Source organism: Lissotriton vulgaris, unplaced genomic scaffold, assembly GCF_964263255.1.
Source record: "Lissotriton vulgaris unplaced genomic scaffold, aLisVul1.2 SCAFFOLD_1321, whole genome shotgun sequence".
In the NCBI taxonomy this organism is placed as follows: Eukaryota; Metazoa; Chordata; class Amphibia; order Caudata; family Salamandridae; genus Lissotriton; species Lissotriton vulgaris.
In genome coordinates, this window is record NW_028244778.1 from 372858 (window position 1) to 386534 (window position 13677).

General features: G+C 44.4%; 1 protein-coding gene across 2 annotated transcripts in view; it reads left to right on the plus strand.

The window, feature by feature from the left end:
* Positions 1-13677, plus strand: part of LOC147666743 (metalloreductase STEAP4-like) — a 262209-nt gene that overhangs the window by 224906 nt on the left and 23626 nt on the right. The window lies entirely within an intron of this gene.

Consider the following 13677-nt stretch of genomic DNA (forward strand, 5'->3'; position numbering starts at 1 on the left):
CAGTTTACAAATAGCGAAAAAAGGGTTGGGGCCAGGACACATCCTTGGCGAACACCTCTGTTCGCGGGGATTTTGTCTATTTTTTTAACCTGAGAGCCCCACCTAATACGTGCATAGTTACCATCATGCATGCGGGCCAAAAGGTTTAAAATCGCGCCCAATCTCATGCACTTAGTTCTTGTGTACTTGCGATCCCCTGAGGCGTGAGCCGGGGGGTCTAGGCTGCTGTTTACGCTATTAAAACTGTGTTTAGATAAAATTTTAGTGTGTTATAATTTGGACCCTCCATTTAGTGTATTCTACTTTTTTAATCATACCGCTCTTGTTGCACTGTAATCCCTGACCCCCACTAGGAGGAAGCGCTGCAAACGCGCTCTCCGAAAGGGGACGGCCATCTTGGGTGAATACCTGGGCAGTGCTCTAGTTGCTCGCGGACCCCTACCCCCTCCATTACTATAAGATGAACACCTGGCCCCGACGGCGCAGCAGGGGGGCGCAGCGGGCACGCCGGCGACGTGCCAAAGCCACGCCAAAGGCAAGCCCCTCTGCACCCGTCCGCGCCACGTCCGCGACAGGCGCAGGGCACTCTGGACAAATTGTATCCACTCACATGTACAATGGAAGCGATCTGTTAGCGTACAAGGCCACTGGTAAATGTTCATGTTGCCCTCCCATGGAGCAGATATGGGGTCCCTTCTTGTGTAGAACCTGCAAATGGACCTCCCCATGGCCCCAATTTGAGTCTCTGCCAGGCACTGTCCCCACCAGGTTAGGTCCTCCCAAATTTAAGGGCGGACTAATCAATGCACGCTCAATGTGCTGCCACAGTCAAAACATCAGAGGTGTGATCTTTGACCTGGATCTTGACTTCCTCTTTGTGACTGAGACCTGACTTAATGACACTTCCAACCTTGATTTGGCGATCTCTCTTCCTCCTGACTTCACCATCTTCAGGCAGGATAGACCGAGCGGAAGAGGGGGAGGGGTGGCCTTAATTATTAGAAGCTCCCTTAAATGCCATACATTTGACTTAGGACCTCTCAAAGGTGCAGAGGGAATAGGCTTTTCGATCACACTGACCGCATCTGCCTCATTTTCGGGAGGCTTGGTCGATCGCCCCAGGCAACGCCACCCCATTCTTGAGATTCTCTCGGGGACAGCCTAGCTTTGCTCCTGCTACGCTACCCTCATTTTACTCTTACAGGAGATTTCAATCTTCAGTTGGAATCCAAAAACTATGCGCAAGCCATTACCTTCTATCAGAACCTGGATATCTTCGGCCTTCATCAAGCTGTAGTGCTACCCATCTATTCCGCGGGTCATACATTGGATGGTGTTTGTTCCAATTTCCCGGCACTGGTAACACTTATCCCCATCCCACAAATTTGGACAGACCATAGTCTGATTCCTTTTAATGTCTGTCTTCCCGAACAGGTAAAAACATCTAGGAAAAGACAGCAGCCCACTACCGATATAAATTGGAAGAAGGTGGCTGATAATATTAAGTCTAATCCTCCCCGGCATTCGCAAGCCCCCAGTCTGTCGGGAGATTTAACTCAGGACTCCATAGGTTTCCATTCCTGGATGCACCAAGTCATCACAGAATGCGTCCCCCCCAAAAGTCGCCAATATAAGGGCACAAAGGGAAAACCAAATGCCCCCTGGTTCTCTCAAGCGTTTGCAGAAAGCCACCTACTTTGTAGAAAAAAGGAACGGAAATGGAGAAAAACCTACGATCAATCAGCCAAGATTCTTTATGTCCAGCAAAGAAAATCCTATTTGGCCAGTATCAAATTGGCAAAAAAGGAATATTACATCAAGGCCATTAATGATGCACAGCCGAAGCAAAGAACTGTCTTCTCCATAGTAAAGTCCTTCACGCACCCGAAAGCCCTTCAGCCGATAATTCCTCCATCTGCAGCCTTCTGCAATCAAATCACTGACTTTTTTGAGGAGAAGATTGTGCTCATCCAGAGGGATTTTCCAACCCCCTCACCTCCAACCACCTTAAGCCATCTGGGGCGGGGAGAGGACAAGCCATACACCCTGAGTGCCTTTCAACCGGCTTCTCTTCTACAGACCAGGGAAGTCATCCTGGCCTGTAAATCCGGAGCTCCCTCTGACTCGTGCCCTCCTCTAATACTCCATCAGCTAATTGATGTAGTTAATCCCACCATCAACGCAATTGTAAATGCTTCATTATGCTCAGGGGTGGTTCCTCCGGTTTGGAAAAAGGCGATTGTTAAGCCTGTAATGAAAAAACCCAATAAATTCACCACCGACCTGTCCAATCTCCACCCAATATCTCTGCTCCCAGTTTTGGGTAAAATAACTGAGCAGATGGTCCATCTAGAGTTAAAAAATTTCATTGACAGTAACAATATTCTGCACCCCCAACAGTCAGGCTTTTGACCTAGGCACTCGACCGAAACTGCCCTCATTGAGCTCACTGACTCCATCAAATTCCTACAAGAAGAGGGTATAAATGCTGTCTTAATCCTGTTGGATCTCACGGCAGCATTCAACACCATCTCTCATAAAATCCTGATTGATAGGTTGAGAGACATAGGTGTAACAGATGTTGCCTTAGCCTGGATAGTGTCCTTTCTGACTAATAGATCCCAAACTGTCTCCCTGGGCCCTATTTTTTCCAACGAAAAAAAGGTCTTATCCGGGTTGCCCCAGGGCTCCATTCTAAGCCCATTGCTATTTAACGTTTATATGGTCCCCTTATTGCATTGATAGAGCCACACGGAATACTTGTAACATCATACGCCGACGACACCCAACTTGTGGTTTCTATGGATAAAAACTCCACAAATGTGGAACAAAATTTCAAGATCTGCTTGACGGAAGTTTTCCGTTGGATGGACAATACCCACTTAAAATGTAACACCAGCAAAACAGAAATCTTACCTCTGGGTAAAGATGTTCATTTCTGTCCCAAGGACTGGTAGCCTGAGGATTCACCTGCTCCACCCCATTCAGTGGAAACGGCAAGAAATCTAGGGGTCCTATTTGACTCTGCTCTTTTCTTTGACCAGCATGTAAGAAATACGGTGGGAAGCTGCTTCAGTATCATCAAGTCATTGAAGAAGTTTTTTTACTTCCTGCCTACTGACTCTAGAAAGTCTGTAGCGGTTGCTCTGATACTATCACAATTAGACTACTGTAATGTCCTTATGGCCGGAGTGAAAAAAGCTATGCTAAAAAAACTACAAAGTGTGCAAAATTCAGCGGCCAGACTGGTACTTAAACTACCAAGAAGATCTTCCGCTGCGGCTGCACTCCAGACCTTACATTAGCTACCCCTACACAAGAGGATCCTTTATAAGATCTTGCTGACCTCTTTTAGAGCTCTTAATAACACAGGCCCGAGGTATCTTGCGAGACGTTTTGCACGCTATGATCCTTCGCGTTGCCTGAGGTCGTCTGGTGGTAATCTAATCAACATCCCCAGATTCAAGTATAAAACCAAGGGAGATAAGACCCTCACTGTGCTGGCCTCTAAAGCATGGAATGCCATGCCCAAGGACCTCAGACTCCTCGTCCAGGAGAGCGCCTACAGGAAGCATCTAAAAACCTGGATTTACAGTTTGTCAGAAGGTTTTGTAATGGCTGCCATTTAGGTTTTTATCCTCGCAGTGTACACTAGATTCAGCGCCAGGATGCTCCTTTCGGAGCGACAGTTTGTGCTCTAGAAATACTCCATACCAATACAAATACAAAAATGGGTGGGGGAAATCCCATATCCCGCAAAACTGACCAAAGGCGCTCCATGGAACCAGGTCAAAGGCGGTCTTCAAATCTATAAATGCGAGATAAAGACCGCCCTTGCCAATGGTTACAACCTTCCAGTGCAGTAGTGTCAGCCTAAATGCCTGGTCAATTGTACTCGAACAAGGTCTGAACCCCGCCTGGTATTGCAATGTGATATTGTTCTCTTCCGCCCACAGAAGGATCCTCTCCAGTAGAACCCCACCAACCACCTTCTGACCCGCGTCAATAAGACTTATTGGGCGGTAGTTGGCGGGGCTCTCCCTTGGCCCCTTTTTGTAAATGGGGATAACCTCGGCCCCTTTCCAAGAGATTGGTACTGGTGAGCCCTCTAAGAGTGCATTAATCAGTAGTACGAAAAAGGTGGCCCATTGGTCGGCATTGGCTCGGAACAGGTCGCCTGGTATTCTGTCTTGTCCCGGAGCCTTAGCGGACACAATTTTATTTATGGCCGCCACCACCTCGTTTTTCCCTACAGGGTCAAAAGGGACTAATGAGGTCAGTATAGATGGCGATGGGTGACCAAGATGCCCACTAATCTCTAAAGCCTCGCCCCCTGCATAAAGTCTACTGAAATGTTCAAACCACTCTCTGTCGGTAATATGATTCGGAATTCGGTCCGGATCACAACCATTGGATTTCCTTACCAAAGCCCAGAAGAGTTCGCTATTCTTTGACTGACTGGCTATTTTCAGGCTGGCCCAATGGTTTTCCTCCCATGCCCTTTTAGCTTCTGAAATGGTTTATCTATACTGATGTCTTGCAAGGCGCACCTCAGTAGGATTTTGGGTTTTAATGGCAAGCATTAAGGCGGACTTTTTCCTCTTGCAGTTCTTATTAAACCGATGCTCTACCCATTTCCTGTTCATGGGATACTGTTTTGGGGCCTGGGTCTCCATAAAGAGAGAGCCTATCAGGTCGATAGTTTTAGTGTAAATTATCTCCACCCCAGGAGGTCCGACAACATTCGTGCAAGCTACAGAGAGTTCGGAAGTCTGATTGAATATAATCTCCTCCAAGGCACTAATTTTCTGGTAATTCAGAGAAAATGTTTGCCATTTAATGAACCTTTTACAGTTAGAGGGGATTATTGCCTTTTTAAGCAACTGAGGTCTGGTACTATACCGATGCTCCATGTTTTGCAACAGTTCCCGCATACAAAGTGACAATGGGTTATGATCGCTATGAATAGATGGAATAATTGTCATATCGATCACATATTTCCATAGCCTTTTGTCCACCAAAATATAGTCGATTCTGCTTGGACAGGAAACCCTATTGTACGTATTGGCTCCCAGAAAATACGAGGGCGTATGCCCATTCACAGCTTTTAGACCATGTTCCAACGTTAATGCATAAAATTGTAAGACAATGGGCGACCATTTCTTCACTGGCTGAATCTGCAAAAGCGATATGCCCCATCTAACATCATCGTCCTCTATTCCTACATCATCATTTACTACCAAGGGTTCAAATGTACAGTTGAAATCACCAGCAATCAAAAATAAATTGTCAGAGGGGCAAGATGTAAGTATCTCAGACAAAATGGAAATAGTTGGGGATTTAGCCCCCCCTTGTAAGCCTCTGACATAGATGTTGAAAAGTTCCAAAGTGATAGTGTTCTTGGAGTCCTTAATAGTCAGTCTCAAAAGATCTGGTGAAACATTCGGATGGTGAACAGTTTTACAGTTAAGTGCAGCTTTAACCCATATTATCAGCCCACCAGATGGACGGCCGCGCCCTGAAGAGATAGCTGGAACATGAAAACAACAAAAACCGGGCTTTTACAATGGCTCAAGACTCCATGTTTCCTGGAATATACACAGATCATACTCGTCAATGAAGATATTCCATTCCGGTAGGGATACGTTTTTGAGCAAACCCGCTACATTCTACGAAACAGTTTTGAGGTTCCCTAAGGAGTCACTGCAGGAGATCGTCCCATCGCTAGTGGGAATGAGGCCTGGGTCATTATCGGACTCAACCCCCTGTCTGGTTGAAACTAAGGCTGGTAATTTCAGGGCTAAAGGCTGCTGAGGCCCAATGGGAGTAGTAAAGCTAGTTCTTGATGAGCAATTGGAAGACGGGGAGCCATAGGTTGTACTTGGAGTCAATGGACAGACTCTAGACCACTAAACCTGTTGTGACAGAATGTAGGTTTCGGGGTTAACAAGGGCTCAAGCCGTCTCCCAATGAACGGTCTCCTCCCATTCCGCTGACATAATGATCAACCGTCACCTGTAGGTGAAGTGTAACCCAGGGGGTAAAAGTAGGACAAGGGGAGGGAAAAAATAGAAGCACCAGGGATAAATTGGTTCCAGCTATAGATGTGACCTACTGTCCTGGGATCTTTAAAACTAACTAGGACACAGTCCCATCTGATGTCCTTAACCGAATGGCCCACCCAGTAAACCCTTTGTACCATAAGTATTTTACTTGAAGTGAACTCCGGTAAAGGTCTATATTTGTTTAGCCAGTCGATCACCTTATTCCTTAGGGTCGAGAAAGATTCTTGCTCATCCTTCCTCAGAGCCGGGACCCCAGCCAAAACTACCAGATATGGGCTTACTTCTGGTGGTAGGTCGATATTAATCCCCCTCCTCCCAACAATCCCCTTGGGAACCCCATCACCCTCCTTCGATTGTGTTATAGTACTTGGGCTTGATGTTGCGACTGTGCTTGATACTGATGCCTTTACTGAGGGAACGGTTGCGGTCTGCTTCCCTTGAATCGGGCTGACGGAATTGTTGGGACAGCTGCATTCCCCCCTGATCGCATAACATTTGGGGGAACTGCAGGCCCAGCAATAGCCGCCTTTTCCAGGCAATTGACAATCGCCAATGACATGGACTCTATCTTACTTAACTTACTTAATTCTGGATAGCCTGTCTTCTACTGGACGAAGAAGGAGATTGAATAGGTTGCCTAACTTGGCCAGTAGAGGATCCTCTGTTACAACCCCACTCTCTGGGCTCCTGGCCCCGCCCTCAGCCTGGGATACCACCTCCAGAGGAACTCCTCTATGTGTATGTACAATTGCCTGAGTGGTCGTGGACACCTGCCCCGTTTCAGCCATTGGGATTCCCTTGCGTTTGGGCAGCTTCTCCTTTTTGCCTTTCGAGGCAATGGCCAGCCCCTGCTTGTACTTTGGGATAGCCCCTTGACGTCTTTCACGGAGTTGCCTGGTGCTATGCTCCTTAGGGGGGCTGCCAACATCTGATAATTTGGGAGAAGGTAACAATAACAGATCAGAGACCTTGCATTAGCAATATACCCCATAGAAGATCTCGTAGCAAGTGCCAAATCCTGGGAAACCCGCCTCTCCATCAATGATATACTCTGATCAATCGCAGTGTTAACCTTGGTTATAAACGTATCCATGGATCCAATTAGGTTGACGTTTTGCGAACAATAGACTGGGGAAAGGGGTTTAAGCACAATTGCACCTATCCTGAGTGCTGCCTTATTCATTTTTTTTTTGGTGCAGCGGATCGGAGATTCTATATCCCCTAAATCTCCCAGAACAACTAATTGTCCCAACTTGCAATTTAAATCAGTATTGTCCAGCACACAAGTCTCTTTTTCATAAAATATATACAGTAGTAACCACAATTTTTAAGTCACAATGGAAAAACATTCAGTAGCAGAATCAAAGATGTTTTTTTTGAAGTTCAATCTTTATTTATTCTTCACAACGCACTGTAGCCAACGCGTTTCGTCCTCCACGGACTTCTTCAGGGCAAATAAAGAGAACTCTTCTTACAATGTAAATGTAGACATTTATCCTTCTGTCCAGTCCAATAAATACTGGGTATCTTCAAGGAAATCTCCCCTACTTCATCATGTATTGTTATTCTCATTAAGTGAAAGGCACTGTGTTTTTGATATCAAGATCACTCAGGTAAGATAGCCCGTTAAGGTTGAAAATTTGAGAGTGGATTTAAGCCGGCTCCATCGTGTGGCGTCTTCCGTTGTTGACGTTTTGTGCCTTAGGCCTACCATCCTTCTGAGCCATTGCAATGTATACAGGGAGGTGAAATGAAATTAAAACTTAGAATTGAGTCCTCTGGGTTGAAAATGAAAAGGGGATGGCCCGTCCCTTCCTTTTCCCAGTCTTTAACAGGCTTAAACTAGCCCGCCCTTGGCCCGGGCTTCGCTTTACAGGCGCTGCAGGGGTGGTGGAAGGATCAGCACGCCCTCAAAGTCCCTCAGGCTCCTGGGACAGGTAGTTCTGCTGCCAAAGTCTCTGAAAATCGGGCGAAGCGTCTCCCTAATCACAGACTACCCCCTACTTCTTGTGCACAATCAATGGAGGGTTACCACATCTTTTCTTGTAATTCCTATATTTGAAATTAAAAGTCCGAGCCTGCACTTCTCCTACACACTCTTTATGTGCCTCCAGCCTATCAATATCATCATTGTGTGCATGCTTTTTGCTGTCCTTGCCTATAAGTTTCCAAAACTACAGAACTGGATTTGTACGTGGTGCTATTCAAAAGTTCTAATCAATAATTAATACAAAGTAAAAGCATACAAGTTTGACGTCTCCAAGGTCCACGTTTAATTATTTAATATAACCCAATTTTACCTGCCTCTAAACTACTGCATGAGCATAGGCTCAAAGTTGTAACCACTGCAAACATCTTGATGGCATATTATTTGTAACTGATGGATTTTGCAGGTACGGCTATACTTTAAGTATGGAAACAAATATGCCCAATACAAATAAACGCCAGAGAACATGTCTGGGCGAAATTTAGTTTCCACTGGTACAATGGGCATAATTTCTGAATTTTGAATTACCGTAAATTCATTATATTACTTGAATTTTGCTGCTGTACAATTTTGCATGATTTTGTAGACAGAGAAGGGCAGTTGGTGGAGAAAATATCTCACAAAGGCACGTTTACTCTTTGAACCAGTCTCATGGTATCTTGCAAAACATTTTAATATAAAGTAGATGCTATTATAAAAATGTTTAAAGAATGTCATGCGAGAGATCCTCAAACCAAACTTAGATTCAAAAGTGTAATGTTGCCTTTTTGTATGGAATGTAGCAACATTTCACAAACTAAAGTATGCGATTTTGCACAACCCGAGAATAGCGTTGCTGCCAGAAAAGACAGCCATTGAAGGAGGAGTGCTTTTACTTGGCAGATGAACATACGATCATAGGCTTCTCTTGCCACGCTAATAGGGTAGTTTGTAGACTCATCAGCATTGCTAAGTGCAAAAATAGCACAGAACAATACAAATGCTACCAGGGGTTTTAATTGTTTTTGCACTCAGTTTAATAATTGGTGCCCCACAAGCAGAACAACCCATGCGTACCGCTGCATTTTAATTTTTGTTTTTACACTCTTTCTTCCAGTGAAATGTTGGTGGCAAAAACAGATTCCCGCAATAAATAGGACAATTTTCTCGCAGCTTCGTTGCAAAAACAGGCACATTTATTTTTCGCAGCATTATTTATGTATACTAGCACAAAGTCTATGTGGCTCAGGTAGACGCGAACACCTTGACCTCTACATGATAAAAAACGTTTTTATTTGGCCTGTTGTGTTCCTGACACTATGACAAGGAGATTGCTCCCTTTTAATTTCGTGTCAGAGGTTTTCCAGAAATCATGGCATGTATATATGAATGGGGTATTTTATAGCACTTATAGCCAAAATGTGTCTGGAGTCTTTATAGGGTCAAAAGCCATGATACAGTTAAAAGGTGACTGAGGGCAAGCAAGCTTCTAAGAGCAGAGGTTAACTGTTAGTTTATTGTGTTGTTGTGCTATGTAAAGAGGTGTGTCTTTTGGTCTTTCCTCAATTGGAACAGTGTTTGAGTAGTCCTGCTTGATATAGGAATGCCATTGCAGATCCTGTGTGCAGAGACTTAGAGCACCAGGTGCCTCATTTTATGTTTTTTGCACTTCTCTCTCTCCAGTCTGATGGTGTGCTAACTGGGAGTGTACCAACAGCACCAAGATGCTGGCAGTGATTGGGCCCTGGGTGGTAATGGCTTTGTACATTATTAAACTGGTTTTGAAGACTGTGCCATGGTTAAGGAGATCAACTGGAGTTCCGGAAAGATACGGGTGCTACGCTCATATCTCTTTAAACACTTGGGGGCAGATTTACAATTACTGGCACATCCCTGCATATCGGCAAGGATGCGCCAGTAATTGTGCGCCGCAGCTCCGCCACTAATGATGCGCCGCATTTACAATGACGTTAACAAAAACAATGGTCCTTGACCTAATTTAATGCACTGATTATATCACAAAACTTTTTAATTTTCTAAATTGGAGCCCAAATAAATTTTGCTCTTTGGAACAGATCCAGACTAATTCATACAGTCACACGGCCCAACAACTGTATCATATTTATAGAAAAATATTTTTATTTATACTTTTACTAAATCATGCTTGTAACCTCTTAGAATTCAAAGGTTTCAAAAATTGCAATTATATCAGGTTTTTTCAAATATTTACAATGTTTTTAAGGTACGTATAAAAGGTGCTCAGAGAGAACGTGCATAGAGTTAGTGCTCGAAACAATGGCGCGAGTGATTATAGAGAAAGAGAAAGAGAAGTAGGTGACAATTTATACAAGTGAATATACTGATTCAATAAAACAAAGTATCCTGTCCACTTTCAAAAAGTTCACAATCCAGTGTATCAAAATATTATTCTTTTTTGCACGTTTTTACACTAGAAGTATTGTGATCCAGGAAGTCTTAATAGGGGTGTCGACGTTTCGACCCGACTTAAATGCCTTGGGGAAACTGATAACCTCTGCTTGCGGGTCTTCTTCAGGACTAGAGAGCACCCTCCGTACCTGACTTGAACCAGTTCCCTAATGGTAATTCAAGTGGTCGTCATCAGGTCGATTTTTGATGACGACCACTTGAATTACCATTAGGGAACTGGTTCAAGTCAGGTACGGAGGGTGCTCTCTAGTCCTGAAGAAGACCCGCAAGCAGAGGTTATCAGTTTCCCCAAGGCATTTAAGTCGGGTCGAAACGTCGACACCCCTATTAAGACTTCCTGGATCACAATACTTCTAGTGTAAAAACGTGCAAAAAAGAATAATATTTTGATACACTGGATTGTGAACTTTTTGAAAGTGGACAGGATACTTTGTTTTATTGAATCAGTATATTCACTTGTATAAATTGTCACCTACTTCTCTTTCTCTTTCTCTATAATCACTCGCGCCATTGTTTCGAGCACTAACTCTATGCACGTTCTCTCTGAGCACCTTTTATACGTACCTTAAAAACATTGTAAATATTTGAAAAAACCTGATATAATTGCAATTTTTGAAACCTTTGAATTCTAAGAGGTTACAAGCATGATTTAGTAAAAGTATAAATAAAAATATTTTTCTATAAATATGATACAGTTGTTGGGCCGTGTGACTGTATGAATTAGTCTGGATCTGTTCCAAAGAGCAAAATTTATTTGGGCTCCAATTTAGAAAATTAAAAAGTTTTGTGATATAATCAGTGCATTAAATTAGGTCAAGGACCATTGTTTTTGTTAACGTTCTGTACCCAGGTCCCAGACCAGTTTGGGATACCCCATTTTTGATAATGGCATTTACAATGAAGCGCACCATGGTGCAAAAACGGCACAGATGCGTCACGCATCTGTGCCGTAAAAGCGGCGCATTGCTGGAGTTACGTCGCAAGCGCGAAGCAGCTCCAGCAATGATCAGGGGGGCCCTATGTGTACAATGCTGCGTCAATCCGTACGCCTGCTTCAAGCAGGCGCAGGGTTTTGACGCAGCATGGGCCTAAAAGTGACTGAGTGAAATCTTGTAGATTTCACTCAGCCACTTTTGGGAGGCGTTCCTGCGCTGGAACGCCTCCCCCTGTGATGGTACGCCTCTTCTGGCGCAGGGCTTTACAACGTGATGCATCTGGGAGATGCGTCAAGTTGTAAATACCCCGCACCATGGTGCATCTTTTGCACCGCCGCTGCGTCACAAAAGTGACGCAACGGCGGCGTAATAGCGGCGCTAGGGGCTTGTAAATCTGCCCCTTGATGAGCAATGCTGTGGTTTGTTGTATGCTCTTTAAGAGGGGAGGGCAGAGTGGAGTCTGTGATGCCTTAGTGCAAGTTACTGCCACCATCCTTATACAAGAGTCCAAGAGGCTTGAAATGAAGTTCTTCGCATGCTGTCTCCCAGGAATGGTTTTACTTTCTTCAGCGGAGAGAGCTGTTACCGGGATGTCTTAGTTTTTAGAACAATGTGTTCCTTGAGGGTGAGGGTGATATCCAGGGTGAAAATGACCTTGCCAAAACAAGGATAGTGACGGTAACGACCGGTGCCCCCCGGGGTAATGCCCTGGGGTATAAAAAATGACATTTTTTAAACAAATAAGTTACCTTAGATGAACATTTTAAGAAAATGACAGGTAAAGTCACAGAATAAAAGAATAAAGCGAACATAATTTCAATCACATCTACATTTCTACAGTGTATTGAGAAATTGAAAATAATAAGAGTAGTGTCTTTAGAGTAGTGCAATTTTCTTATTCTTCATTGATGGGGTATCCATAGTTAGAGGTACTAAACAGGAAGAACTTATAAAAATATATAAAAGTAGTGAAGTATGCTTTTGAAGTGCAAGTTTAAATTGAAGGTGATGATATACAGAATAAGGGAATCTATTTTGCGGGTGCTGAGGCTGTAAACAGGCCTCTGTATGCACTTTGGCCCAGGCTTGCATGGCCCTTGCATCACACAAGGCAACGCAAGCACTTAAGTTAGATTTACTAAGCCATGAAAAGCCACCTTGCTTGGCTCTTCGTGGCCTAGTAACTCAAGAGTAATGCGCGCGCAGTGCAGGTCGCTGGCTTGCATTACCTTGTGTTGGGAAGGCCTTAACATTGATGGAGTGTGGCCATTCCCATGCATCCCCCCCATAGCTTTTGGCGCATTCCCAGGCTTACTATGAATAGTAAAGCTGGGAATGCTGTAAAATGGTGCCCCCTCCAAACAGAGGAATAAAGAGGAGAAACGTGTTTATTTTTCCTCTTTATTTCCTCTTTCTATGTATGCTGCATTCTGCAGCTCACATACTCTGAGAAAAATGCCTCTGAGGTTTGTTTTTTCACAGGAAGGTGTGCCTTTCTGCTTAAAATCAATCCTGCCTGTAACACAGGCACACTTGCACCATGGCACAAGGGTGCCACAGAGAGAAGCAGGAATGTGACATATCTTATTATATATGGCCCATTCCTGCTCTCTCCCTTTGACGCAGTGCAGCAAGCCTTCCTGCAGCCAATGTAAAGCTGGGATAGCTGAGCATGAAAGACTGCTCGGCAGGTCATGGTTTTAGGTCTGGCAATGGGAGAAACTGGCTCAAACCAGCCTGCCAACTAAGAAGTGTTGACTTACTGCTACCAATGAGCACCTATGCTACCCTAGACAAATATTGGCACTGAAGTACATCCAGTTGCAACCTGGCAGAAACTGCAGGCATGTTTTCAAAGTCATAAAGTAGGCTTCACAGACTGTTTCTATGAATAGGCTGACTACAAAGGGAAGCTTAGGGCGACTATACCAACACAAAAAGATGATGGACTGAATGCTGAACATTGTAACATTCTCCGCCCCAGTCACAGATCTGGGTTAAATTCATGATTGTTTTGCTCACCATGCCACCCCAGGTTTGGCTCAGCCATATGCAAATCAGTCTTGAGACTGCTCCCAATGGGAACAGTCCGCGACAAACTGCAAGACCTGGTCCTCCCCATACCGGAAAACAAGATGGGACCAGATTTTTGGGTACCACCTCTCATCAGTCAGGCTAGCTTGCATCCAGTGGCATAATGAGCACAGGGCCCACGTCTGGCTAACCCTTCCTACTTAGGTCAACAATACCAACATAAAGGGTA